Source organism: Orcinus orca, chromosome 14 (assembly GCF_937001465.1).
Source record: "Orcinus orca chromosome 14, mOrcOrc1.1, whole genome shotgun sequence".
Lineage (NCBI taxonomy): Eukaryota > Metazoa > Chordata > Mammalia > Artiodactyla > Delphinidae > Orcinus > Orcinus orca.
Genome location: NC_064572.1, coordinates 78,849,856 through 78,863,452, shown reverse-complemented (window position 1 = coordinate 78,863,452; position 13,597 = coordinate 78,849,856). Strand labels below are relative to the sequence as shown.

At 52.6% G+C, this 13,597-nt stretch overlaps 1 protein-coding gene across 3 annotated transcripts in view; it reads right to left on the bottom strand.

The window, feature by feature from the left end:
- Positions 1-13,597, bottom strand: part of GRK5 (G protein-coupled receptor kinase 5) — a 225,128-nt gene that overhangs the window by 121,036 nt on the left and 90,495 nt on the right. The gene's annotated exons all lie outside the window — the stretch shown is intronic.

Genomic DNA, 13,597 nt, shown 5'->3' with positions numbered 1-13,597 from the left:
GGCACCCTGTTCTTCCTCGGCGCCTCCCACGGCTGTGCAGCCCTGCCGGGTGCCTGGTGTTCGCCCCAGACTCGACCACAACCTTCCGATGGCAGGGGCCAGGCCTGTCAGCCTGGGAAATCCTGGTGAAATGGATTCACAAGCGTGTGGACTGCAGCCCCCTCACCACCTCATTTTACCCCTTGTTTCCTGGGGAGAGTCCCCATCCCCAGCCGGAGGCCAGGTGTCAGGGACAAGGACTTCAACTCCCACTTGTCCTGGGTAGCCCCTTCTTCTCCCGCCTCACGAACCCCAGGGTCTCAGGGGATGCATTTCTCAAGGCTGGAAGGACTCCTGAAGGACCCCCGTCAGGCCTTGCATCCTGCCCAGTGTGCACACGTAATGAACACGCACACACTAGGGACACACACGCAATGGATATGCACACATGATAGACATATAAACACAATGAACACATATGTAACAAACACATGCAATGAACACGTACATGCAATGAACACACGGAGCTACCTAAGGCGCACACACAGGTGTTCCCATCAGCCCTGCCACACCTTATCCGTGGACAGATGTCAGAACGCTCAGGTGTGCAAACGGCAAGGGGGGGCCGACTCCAGCCTACGCGTCCCTGAGCCCACCACCATTTGGAACTTGGACCTGGAGGCACCTCTGTGTCACGTGGCCAGGACCGCGCCAAGAACCTGAGATGCCATCGTCTGCCCACTGCCCCCAGAGTGGCCCTTAAATTCCACTGGTCAGTGACTCACCAAAGATCACATAGTCCTTTAGGTCCCTCAGCGTCTCGGAATTTTAAGGGCTTCTTATCCCCCTTCACGTGATCACCACCTCAAATACCCGCGAAGTTTGGGGCCAGTTAAAGAGACGCCAGATCTTGGCCAGGCCCTCAGCACCCCGGGATGCTCCCCCCAGCCTCTGACCCCCAGAGAGGGTCTGGGCAGGGCAAGGCCCCTTTCTTCAGCCAGCCAAACCAGGGACACCCGGAGGAGCTCGGATCTGGGCCCGCCCCTGGTCCAGCGTGTGCCGGCGCTGGCACACAGCTGATCTCAATAAAGGGAGATTCCCAACTCATCCAACTGCCCTGCAAAGCTGAGGCCACCTTCCTGAACAGCAAGTGGGTGGGCTTCTGAGGATGGGACCAGGACCCCCACCTGGGGGGCCAGGAAGGAGGGGAGGGAGCTGACGGCAGAGGCCCAGGACACGGTCCATTTCCCAGCTCTCTGCTCGTTCTGTCTTCAGCCCAGCCAACCAGCCCCAGCCCCCTCTGCTCAAGCCTCCACAAAGGTCAAAGGCCCCAGCTTCCAAGGAACAAAACAAATGTGTATGGGGCTCACGTTGTGGCCAGACACTGTTTGAACATTATCTTACTTAATCCTCAGAATGACTTGTGGAGGAGGAAATCACTGGGCATATCACAGATGTAGAAACAGACGTCTGACGTTGCGTAACTCACCAGTGGATGGCCTGTCCGACTCCACTGTGCTCTTTGCTCCAGCGACACCAACACACCATCACACGTCCACACACACCTCACAGCCCTTCTGCTGCCCTGCCCTGGTCCCCGCTCTAACTCTCCCAGGCATAACTATTACCATTGTCACTTGACAGACAAGGAAACTGAGGCACAGGGAAGAAAGAAGCAAGTCACCTATAGCCCCACAGCTCACAAATGGCAGGGCCAAGACCCCAGCCTGAGCAGAATCCAGACCCTATAGGCATTCACGCTCACGCTTCTGTCTATAAAGCTCCCTTTCGGGAGCACCGAAAGCAAAGGAAGCTCCCAGGTATCAAAGAGGAAGCTGGCATCGGACCTCAGAAGTGATACGGCATCCGGTAGGAGGAAACAGAACTCGAATCTCTCCAGCTGAGGCCCAAGCCACTGGGAAGAGACGCCACCCCGGGCCCGAGGCCTGAAGAGCTGCTCTGTTGGACCCGCGTGTGGCTTGTTGGTTTGTTTGCCTGTTCATCGAACCCGGTGTCAAGATTTAAACATGGAGATGTTACATATGAATCCAGATTTGGGACTTCTCTTCCTGCATTTCTCTTCCAGGATGAGCTGGAGCTGGGTGGCGGCTGCCCCTGTGGACAGGACAGTGGCCTCCAGTCGGCAGCTGGCCTGGCCCCTGTAAAGGTTAGTTACGTGCGTCCCCCGGGGAAGAGCCGCCGTCTCGAGAAATCAGGCAAGTCCGATGCTCCCATCCCCATCAGCTCCGGCTCTGAGGCTTAAAAGGGCCATTAGAACTCATCCAACCATAAACAAGACCAAAAGACAACCCTCAGAATGGGAGAAAATATTTGCAAATGAAGCAACTGACAAAGGATTAATTTCCAAAATTTACAAGCAGCTCATGCAGCTCAATAACAAAAAAACAAACAACCCAATCCAAAAATGGGCAGAAGACCTAAATAGACATTTCTCCAAAGAAGATATACAGACTGCCAACAAACACATGAAAGAATGCTCAACATCATTAATCATTAGAGAAATGCAAATCAAAACTACAATGAGATATCATCTCACACCAGTCAGAATGGCCATCATCAAAAAATCTAGAAACAATAAATGCTGGAGAGGGTGTGGAGAAAAGGGAACTCTCCTGCACTCCTGCCCTGCTGGTGGGAATGTGAATTGGTACAGCCACTATGGAGAACAGTATGGAGATTCCTTAAAAAACTACAAATAGAACTACCATATGACCCAGCAATCCCACTACTGGGCATATACCCTGAGAAAACCATAATTCAAAAAGAGTCACGTACCAAAATGTTCATTGCAGCTCTATTTACAATAGCCAGGAGATGGAAACAGCCTAAGTGCCCATCATCGGCTGAATGGATAAAGAAGATGTGGCACATATATACAATGGAATATTACTCAGCCATAAAAAGAAATGAAATTGAGCTATTTGTAATGAGGTGGATAGATCTAGAGTCTGTCATACAGGGTGAAGTAAGTCAGAAAGAGAAAGACAAATACCGTATACTAACACATATATATGGAATTTAAGAAAAAAAATGTCATGAAGAACCTAGTGGTAAGACAGGAATAAAGACACAGACCTACTGGAGAACGGACGTGAGGATATGGGGAGGGGGAAGGGTGAGCTGTGACAAAGTGAGAGAGAGGCATGGACATATATACACTACCAAACGTAAGGTAGATAGCTAGTGGGAAGCAGCCGCATAGCACAGGGAGATCAGCTCAGTGCTTTGTGACCGCCTGGAGGGGTGGGATAGGGAGGGTGGGAGGGAGGGAGACACAAGAGGGAAGAGATATGGGAACATATGTATATGTATAACTGATTCACTTTGTTATAAAGCAGAAACTAACACACCATTGTAAAGCAATTATACCCCAATAAAGATGTTAAAAAAAAGAAAAGAAAGAACTCATCCAGTCTGCACCCCCTGTGCCCCCATTTATTCCCACACTATTTGTTCCCAGATCTGGCTGGGATTAAGCACTTTTGCGTGTGTGGTAAAATATACATAACAGAAAATGTACCATTTTAACCATTTGTAGGTGTGCAATTCAGTGGCATTAAGCACATTCACATTGTTGTGCAACCGTCACCACCGTCCATCTCCAGAACTTCATCATCCCAAATGGAAACTCTGTACCCATCAAACACCAGCTTCCACTCCCTTCTACCCCTGGCAACCACCTTTCTACTTTCTGTCTCTCTGATCGGACTACTCTAGGGACCTCACGAGTGACATCGTACAAAATGTGCTCTTTTGTGACTGGCTGGTTTCACTTAGCATGATGCCTTCAAGGTACATCCATGCTGTAGCAAGTGTCAGATTTCACTCCATTTTAAGGCTGAATAATACTCCGTTGTGTGCATACAGCACATTCTGTTTATTTATTTGTCTGTTGATGGATACTTGGGTTGTTTCCACCTTTTGGCTATCGTGAATACTGCTGCTCTGCATATCTGAGTCCCTGCTTTCAATTCTTTTGGGTATATGCCTAGGAGCAGAATTGCTGGATCATATGGTAATTCTATGTTTCCCTTTTCTGAGGAACTGGTGAAGCCCTCTTGACAATACAGACTCCCAGGCTACACCCCATCAGCCTGAGCCCCAACTCTCTGTGATCGGAACCCAGGAGTCGGGCTACGTAAAAGGCTCCCCAGGCGATTCTTAGGTAGCCAGTCTATGGCAACAGGAGTCTATTTAAGACACACACACACACACACACACACACTTTTTTATAGATTAATTTATCCATTAAGAAAATTAACACCAAAAACTTTAAAAATAAAGAAAATTAACAAAATTCATTAAACCAGTACGTGTAGAGCATCTAGTAAATGCCGAGCACTATGCAGGTGCTGGGGACATGGGGACGGGCAAGACAGACGGGGTGTCACCCTCTTGGGGCTTCCTTCTTTGGGTGCCCGATCTAGTAAGGAAGACAAACATCAAAGGCTTGATTTCAGTGGTTCTCAAGCCCTGGGCAATTTGTCCTCCAGGGGACATTCGGCAGTGTCTAGAGATATTTGGAGTTGTCACAACTGGATGAGGGTGCTACCAGCATCTAGCAGGTAGAGGCCAGAGATACAGTTAAACCTTGTCTAATGAGCAGGACAGCACCCCACAACAGAGAACAATGTGCTCAAAGTGTCAATAGTGCTGAAACGGAGAAATGCTGCTTTATTTAATGACCATTATGACCAACACTCAGAAGGAGTGCGAGGTTTGGGAGAGACTCGCTAGTAATGGGGCCACAGTGGTGGTAGTAGGGAGGTGGCAAAGGTGAGTCAAGGCTGGAGGATGTGACCCAGAGGCTGGAGTAATGAAGGGCCGGTGGGTACCACACAGCCACCTGGGGCTTCCTTCGTCCTTCTCCTCACTTCCTCATCCCCCAGAACAGGGCAGGGACTATGGCAGGCAATCAATGCTCCTCCAAAGTATCCCTTAATCCCTGGCACCTGTGAATATGTTAGGTTATGTGGCAAAGGAAATTAAGGTTGCAGACTGAATTAAGGATAATGACAGGGACATTATCCTGGATGATTTGGGGGGACCCGATGTAACCAGAGTCCTTAATTGTGGAAGCAAAGGTGGGAGAGTCAGCTCAGAGTGATGTGATGTGCGAAAGACTAGACCAGCTGTTGCTGGCTTTGAAGAAGGAAGGGGCCACGAGCCAAGGAGTGCAGGCGACCGCTAGAAGCTAGACAAGCAAGAACACAGATTCTCGCCTAGAGCCCCCAGAAAGGAAAGAGCCCTGCCAACACCCTAGTTTTAACCCAGTGAGACCCAGGTCAGACTTCTGACCTCCAGAATTGACCCCTCTGCCTGTTGAAGTCCTGCTCTTTCTTCAAGCCCCCAACCTTATGCCCCTTCCAGGGCTGCCCTTGAGAGGCAGATCCCTTGTCTGCCCACAGCCCTCTCCCAGCTCAGCCCAGACCTGCTCCATATCCTTCCAGAGGGTGGGGCAGCTAACACCACTGGCCTGGACAATTGCAAGCTTTTGTTAAGTTATGCTGACTGACTGGTTAAGTGAATATTTGCTTAGCACTGAACTAGATGCTACACGCTTGGTCCTCAATAAGGCAGTTACTAGCCCCATTTCACAGATGAGAAACCTGAGGCTCAGGGAGAGGAATTAATGGGGCCAATGGATGAACCACACACGCAAACAGGAGCATGTATCTTCTCCAACCCACACTGACTGGCAGCCACTTCCCGTCTTGAGCATCCTTGGGCTTTATTTTCTTTACCAACCAGCCTACGGTTGCTCACAGTTTACCTTCCACAGGCTAAAAATGAGACGGCCAAGAGGACAGAGTGCCTACCTTCGTGGACGTCCAGCTCATTCCACGCTTAAAAGGGCAGAGCTGAGTGAGAACACTGGGTGTGTGGCTAGGCAGGTGGGGGCTGCATGGAGGAAGGGGGCCCCAGCCAGGGAGGGGATGCCAGCAACACAGGCTGGGAGCCAGACAGGAGGGCTCCTATCAGAGGTGAGAAGAGACCAAGATGTCAGGCTTGTGGACATGGGCTGAACTCTACCCACTCATGGCTCTGGGGAAGGCACCAAAGGACCAGGGCAGCAGGTCTCTCTCCTGGGTGGGCAAGAGTCCGAGCAAAACCTGGAGAAAGGTGGGCGACAGGAAGATGCAGCCTCCAGAGAGGAAGTTGCTTACCAAATCACTTCTGCTTTCTCCAGCCCCCAGGGTCTCCCTTGGCTGCCCGCAATGGCCTCGTGCAGGTACACCCCATATGGGCCGAGGGAAGTGTGATAAGGGGGTGGCAGGGCAGGAGGAGGGAGAGTGGCCAGCAGGAGGGCAAGTCCTAGCGGGGATGGAGCGCAGGACTTGGGGGAAAAAGCAAAGTAATAAAGAGCTACCGTGTCTTAAGCACGGGCCAAGTGCTCATAACAGGGTGAGCTACTGAGAAACGAACTGGCATTTCTTTTCCTCCTGTGGGTGTGCCCAGGGAAGAATGAAAAGATCAGGCCAGAAAACTGCCATGAGAAAACTGTCACTGTGGGGGAAGAAACTGGCTGTTATTCTTGTTGCTTTTACTGTTTTCCAGGGAGGTGTTCGCGCTTTGCAGGCTGAGGACTGAAATGAGAACAATAGGGAGACAGTAGGGTGGGGAGGCCTTTGCCCCTGCTGGATCCCAGGGACAAGGGGCTCTGAGCTGTGAGGGACCCGGGACCAGCCTGACACAGGGGAGTGGAAAAGCGCAGAGACCTCTCCGCCAAAGGACACTGACAAAATCGGCAACAGCAGTGACCCCGATGGTGTGAGGTCTTATTTGCTGGATTCCTTTGAGCCCTGGGGCTTCTCGTGCCATCCATGGAAGGGAGTGGGACAGACCTTTGCAAAACAATTGACCTTGAACTTCTCATCAATCTTACAGTATATCTGATTTGGAAGTTAGAGAAATGTGGCATTTCCTGTACTACCAGAGTCAGGGAGCTGTTTGTTAAGACACCCTCTCATTTAATCCTCACATCAACCACACAAGGTAGGTCCTCTTACTGGACCCATTTGACAGGTGAGGAAATAGAGTCTCAGAAAGGCAAGAACCTTGGCTCAAATCACTCAAGCGGTTTGTGTCACACACCCTGGCATCCTGACTCCTACTCTAATGTTCTCTTCCTCCCTGGTCAGAGAAAGGTTCCTTGGGGGAAGCTGAGAAAGGCTCTCTGCATTTGTTGGAAAGACCTTCCTTCACACCCTTGAATCAGTGGTTCCCAATGTGGTCCTTGGACCAGTTGCACCAGCATCACTGGGGAATTTGTCAGAAATGCAAAATCTTGGGCCCCACCTTAGATCTACTGAGTCAGAAACTCTGGGAGGGGGCTCAGTGGTCCGTTTTAATGAGCCTTCCAGGTTGATTCTGATGCACAGTCAAGTTTGAGAAAGCCCTTGAGCATCATGTGGGAAACGGGACGACGATAGGACCACTCTTTCTGGAAATTTCTCTCTCTGACTTATTTCTGCCCTGCCTACTTCTTTTCTAGATCTGAAAAAATTCACAGCAGTTTGGACCAATTTGGTGATCCTGGGGTCTGACTCTGACAAGAATCCCGGTCCCTGTCCCCTGTGTGGCGTGAGCATTCTTCTCACACGACGCCCATAAAACCACTTACCCGGCCACTCGCCGGTGTAGGAAGGCAAACTGGATGCGGACCCAACTGTTTCCAGAAATCCAGAGGGAGACACTGGAGAGAAGCTCACCAGTGGCCATGGGGGAACAGGTTGGTGAGATGGCCTCAGCTGCCCACCACACCCGGCACCAGGCCCAGGTCTGGCTCCCTACGGAGCAGGCAGGACCCACCTCAAACCCCGCCCGAATCATCAGTGCACACACCCTATACTTCCTGGGTACCTCTTCCCATTCTGACCTCTTCCCTTTGGACCTTTACTGTTCTCTGGAACCCAGAGAGAAGAGCATCATCCCTGGAGATAGGCACACTGGGATCCGGAGAGCACCTGATTCATTTTGTGGGCCCTGAGGAAGTGGAAGCCGGTCTTCCTATGGACCACATCTTCCAGGACAGACTTGTCAACTCACACTGGAAAACTGTGTTCGTGAGTGCGGTTCTAACCAAGGTGAGCAGGAAGAGAGAATCATTTAAGCTGACCCACAAAGACAGGGATTATTACCAGGATCACTGGAGCCTCTAGGAATCCAAGGAGAGGCAGCCAAGAGCAGCTGGGTTTGTGGGAACAGGAAGGCTGTGGAGACACAGAGAACCCGGGGCTGGGGTGTCTCTGCCTCTCACTCCGCCATGTGCCTCTCTGCAGACCACGCCAGGCTTATTCACCTCTTTGCATGGAACCCAATTGGCTGTTGTTGTATAACGAAGAAACTGACTTTGTCCCTGGTTCCTGGTAGGTGATCTCCCAGTCCTGGGAATTTTCCGAGTGATGGGGGTGTGGGTTTTATTCGTGGTGGGCCCCCGGAAACATACCCGAGCTCATGCTAAGGAGACGACTCAAGCTGGGGCTGGCCATGCCAGAATGACCAACCGTGGGCTTAGAGAGTTGGGGCTTTGAGCCAAATGGTGGTACCCAAACTTCGGGGAGGGGAAGGGGGCTGGAGACTGGGTTCAAACACGTGGCTAATGATTCAATCAATCATGCCTAAGTAATGAAAAGTCCAATAAAAACTCTGGGCACTGGGCTTGGGTGCACTTCCTGGTTGGTGATCATACACTGGTGCCGGGATGGTGACGTGTCCCTAGCAGACCTTGCCCTATGCATCTCCCACTTTCGCTGGTTCAGGTTTGTATCCTTTCACTCTGATAAAACTGTAAATATAGCGCTCTCCTGAGCTCTGTGAGTCGTCCTAGTGAATCATCAAACCTGAGAGGGGTTGGGGGAATCCCCAAATTTTTAGCCAGTTAGTCAGAAGTATGTGTGGCCTGGGGACTCTCAAACTGGTGGCTGTGGTCTGAAGTGAGGGTGGTCTTGTGGGGACTGCGCTTCCTCTGCGGAGTCTTTGCTCACTCAGGGTAGTCAGTCTCAGAATGGTGTTGCAGCCGGCAGGCCCCAAAGCCCCCTCCCTGCCCATCTGCCAGAATCCTGAGCCTAGAGTCCCAAGGAGCAAATCTGATTGGCCAGCTCACCTTTTCTCTCCAGGCACGCCACATGTCGTGGGCCAGCCTAGGCTCTGAAATTACCCAATCAGCTCTGGCCCTTGTGGATGGGGCGAGACGGAGGGGCTGAGCGAGCTTTGCCCGTTCAGTGCAGAGGCCCCCAGGTGGTGCCAGATGTAACTAGAGGCAGCACAGGCGAAACCACAGAAACAGCTGCCCTCTCTTCCAAAACGGTTTAGGGCACTGCTGGTTAAAGGCACAAGGACACAGGATGGAGGGGGGCCCGGGCTACAGGGGCCCCAGGATTCCCCGCAGGGCCTCTTCCTCCTGTCACCTCAGAGCCCCTTCCTCGGAATGGCTTGTGGGTCACCAAGCTTCCAGGAGGCTGGGAAAGGTCATGTTAATGCCAGGGACCAAATCTGTTAGAAATTCAAATTGTGTTGTAAAGCAGGTCTTTAGAACACACATCTGGGGGCTGTGGGGTGAGAACCATGAAAACTGGAGGAGCTGCTCTCAGCGCATTTGGATCAAGGTCTGGGAGGGTCTCAAGCATCCTGGTGACTGACTGTACATGGGAAGGATCGCTCTCTGTGTTCCCAGCCACAGAAGCTGATGACTCAGCCACTCCAGCCGGTCAAGTGGAAGGCACTATGACAATTTTGCCTGTGACATCTGTGGAGCTAAAGAGTCTGTTCAATTCCTTTCTAACCAGGTGAGTTTTCAGGACTCAGTTTCCACAGCACTGCCAGCAGGGTTGGTTTTCCAGAAAATATCGCCACGGGGAGGCCGTGGGTGTTCTCAAAGGCCACAGGCAATGCGGAGGAGGCCAGTTTTCCTGGTGGGGTAGGTGGACCCTGTGTCTGCTTGTTTCTATGCTCGCCCTCCCTGCCACCAATATTTCTGTCCCATCCACCTGGGCTCTGTCCCCTTTGCCATTGCCAGAGTGGCACCCGCAGCTGAAGCTGAAGAGGAGGGTGTATCTCACTGGTTCAGAGTCTCTTTTCATACAGCCCCAAACAAGGCAAGATCCCAATTATAGGGCCATTCGGGACTGCGTCACTGAGTGACTCAAGCCTTTTCAAAAGGGACGTGACTCCAGCCAAATGTACTTGAGGTGACCTCAGCCTGCAGGGGACTTTCTCCAACCCAATGCACTTGGCAACCACTGTGAAAGGGAGACGGGCCCACCCCTCTGGCCTCAGTTTCCTCACCTGGGATGGGAGGGGGAGGAGGGGGCGGGGGAGGGTGGTGCCAGGTCATGGCAGCAGAACCCCTTTTTTTCAAAAGAGTGTTTCTTTAAGATCGCATTAGTACGGATGAGAAGGGGCTGATCGGGTGCGTGGGGCAAGGGGGATGGAGCTTGCAAACCCAGGGCCAGGGGCCTTGTTCTATTTTGGTAGGTCTCACTTTCTAGAAATATCCAGTACCCACAGGGTCTCTGCCTCAAGACACCCTCTTCTGTGACGTTTCCTGGACGCCCCCTGCATCTAGTTGACTCCCCCCTCCATCCTCCCCTGTCCTCCACTCCTCCATTACCCCACTGTCCCAAAGCGCTGGAGCTGGGAGGTCAGGATCTGGTGGCGACAAGTGGAGACGCCCCCAGAACTACCCGCTGATGGAAACGTTTGGAAGAAAACACAACACGAGGGGCTACCAAAGGCACCTCTGGCCCAGAATCTCCTGTGATGGGAACTGTGCCATTTAAGTGGGGCAGCCGAGTCCACGGCTCCTCGGGGCAGGAAGCATCCGGTAGCCCTGGTGTCTTCAAGTGTGTCCAGCGCCATCCTAGCTGGCATAGGACCCCAGGAGTGGACAAGAGAGGGAGGAGGGCAGGGCTCGGGGCACAGAGCCTCTTCCCACCCAGAGGGGCTTGCTACCTTCACACCACCACCACCTGAATTCATCAGAATCCAGGATGAAGCCCTGGGCTCCAACCAAAAGGCTGACACTGGTGCAGGCGCAGCCAGGCCGGGGAGCACCTGCCCAAACTCAGCGAAGCAAGGAGGACGGGACGGGACTGGAGGCCTTTCCGGGGCCTGTCTACCCGCCTGGGAGCTGAACCCCGCGGCTTAGTTGGGGCTTCCGTTGTTCACAGGGACCCCACCAGGAGGGTGGGCAAAAACTACGGTGGGCAAACAGAAGCAGTGCATTCCCACACCCCAGGCCTCAAGGCCGGCTGCACCCTCCATGGGACCAGACATGGGGAGGCAAAGACACACAGGGATCCTGACCACGGAACGTTTCGTGGTGCCACAGCTGTCAGCGACAAGAACCTAAAACCTCCAGGATGTTCTTCAAAGGAAGCGCGGTACTGAAGCGGCGGGAGGTAGTGGCGGGGGGGAGCAGCATGGGGCGTGTGCGGCCTGCAGGCAGGTCCCAGCACCTCCAGGCCCCACCCCATGGCCACGCTGCAGCCGGGTTTCCAGGGCAGAAAAGCCTCAGCCACAACCAGAAGGATCCCACAACCTCAATTAGGAAAACCCAAACCAACACCAGGCCTGGTAACTGGTTGCCATGGGGCTGGGGGGGACGCGGCCCCTCCCCATCACACGGAGCCTGAGAGAGGGGAGGCCTCCGGTGTGGCTTTGCGGTGGGAGTGGGAGGGCAGGGGGGCCCGGGGACGGCCCCTCCCAGGAAACCCTTGCTGCCAGGGGCAGCACTGAGACTGGGCCACCTTGACCAGAGGCTGCTGCCCTTGTGCTGGCTGCGCTGTTTACCAGGGGTTCTCACGCCCACTGCCTCCGGTCTCTTCACTGGAGTATGATAAGTGCCTATCACAGCATGTTATCTGAGCCCTGCCACACACAGGGTCTTCCCCAAGTCACTCAGTGTTTTCTCTTGCAAAGGAAGGTGCTGCTACCCAATCTGCACCGCTGCGATAAGAGTTAGAGTCAAGTGTGCAAGTACCTAGCACAGAGTAGGGGCTCACTGGATGTAGCCATTATCGACACCACCACCATCATCACCACTGCCATCCCATCACCACCATTCCCACCCCCACCAACCTCACCATCAACATCACTGCCACCCCCCCATCGTCCCCACCACCACCACCATCCCCACCACCATCACCGCCGTCAACATCACCCCCACTACCACGATCATCCTCACCACCACCACCACCATCACCATCCCTACCAACACCACTACCACCATCATCATCACCCGTCACCACCACCACCATCACGACTTCTGTAAATGAGATAACTGAGGACACAGAGCTGGCGAGGGACAGACAGCAGCTCTAAAGCCCAGGGGTTAGGACTCCCAAGTTCAGCCATCTCTCCACCCTATCACTGCCCCCACCCAACACACACACACACACACACACACACACACACACACACACACACACACACACACACACACACTTCCCCATCAGCATGATGTCAGCCTCTGTCCTGACATTTACCAGAGGTGCCACAGGAGAGCCATGCAGGAGGGTTACCTGATTTGGTGCCCGTGACTTCTCTGACCTCACCTGCTTCTACTCCTTCCCTCCCTCACTCCAGCCATCCTCTCCTCCTCTTGCTCCTCACATACCCCATGGACCTTCCCACCTGAGGACCTATGTATGCTCTACCTCAGGAGTCAGGAACTTTTTCTGTAAAGACCCAGGTGAAGTCCCTGAGTCACAGACAACATAATACGTAAACAAATGAACATGGCTTTATTCCGATAAAACTTTATTACAAAAACAGACAGCAGGCTGTTGGCCCGGGGGTCACAGTTCACCTGAGTTCATCTGTTCCTGCTACTCCCTCTGCCCGGAGCCTTCCTCTTTCTCCCTGGGAGAAAACATCCCAAGTGTTAACACCTTCCCCTCCTTTAGCCTTTTGCACAAATATCACTCTCTCCATGAAGCTGACCCTGACCACCTTTTTTTCCCCAATAAATATTTTTTCCCTAATAAATAAAATTAATTATTGATACTTTAAAGGGAACAATTCAGTGGCATTTAGGACATTCACGACGCTGTGCTACCACCACCGCTGCCTAGTTCCAGAGCATTTCCACGCCTCCAAGGCAACACCTGCTGCTCACCTGTTCTAACACTACAGGCTGTACCCACCCACTGCCTGCCTCTCCGGATCCCTCTACCCTTCTTTTACTTAGCAGGTTTAATTTCGACTGCACATATCACTTTGTAACATTCCACGTGGCTTATTGCCTGTGTCCACCCCTCCTTCCATTCGAATGCAGGCTTCACAAGGGCAGGGATCTTTGTTTTGTTCCCTGCTGTCTCCCAAACACCCAGAACAGTGCTTGGCACATAGTAAATGCTCAATAACTCGTTGACAAATAGACTGATAAACAGATGGAGAGGCAGGACCACAAGGGAAGAGATGGTTTCCAAATGAACTTTATTATTTTATTTTTTATGTTTTGGCCGCACCACACCACACGGCATGCAGGATCTTAGTTCCCTGACCAGGGATCAAACCCATGCCCCCTGCAGTGGAAGCTCGGAGTCTTAACTGCTGGACCGCCAGGAAAGTCCCCCAAATGGACTTTAAAACA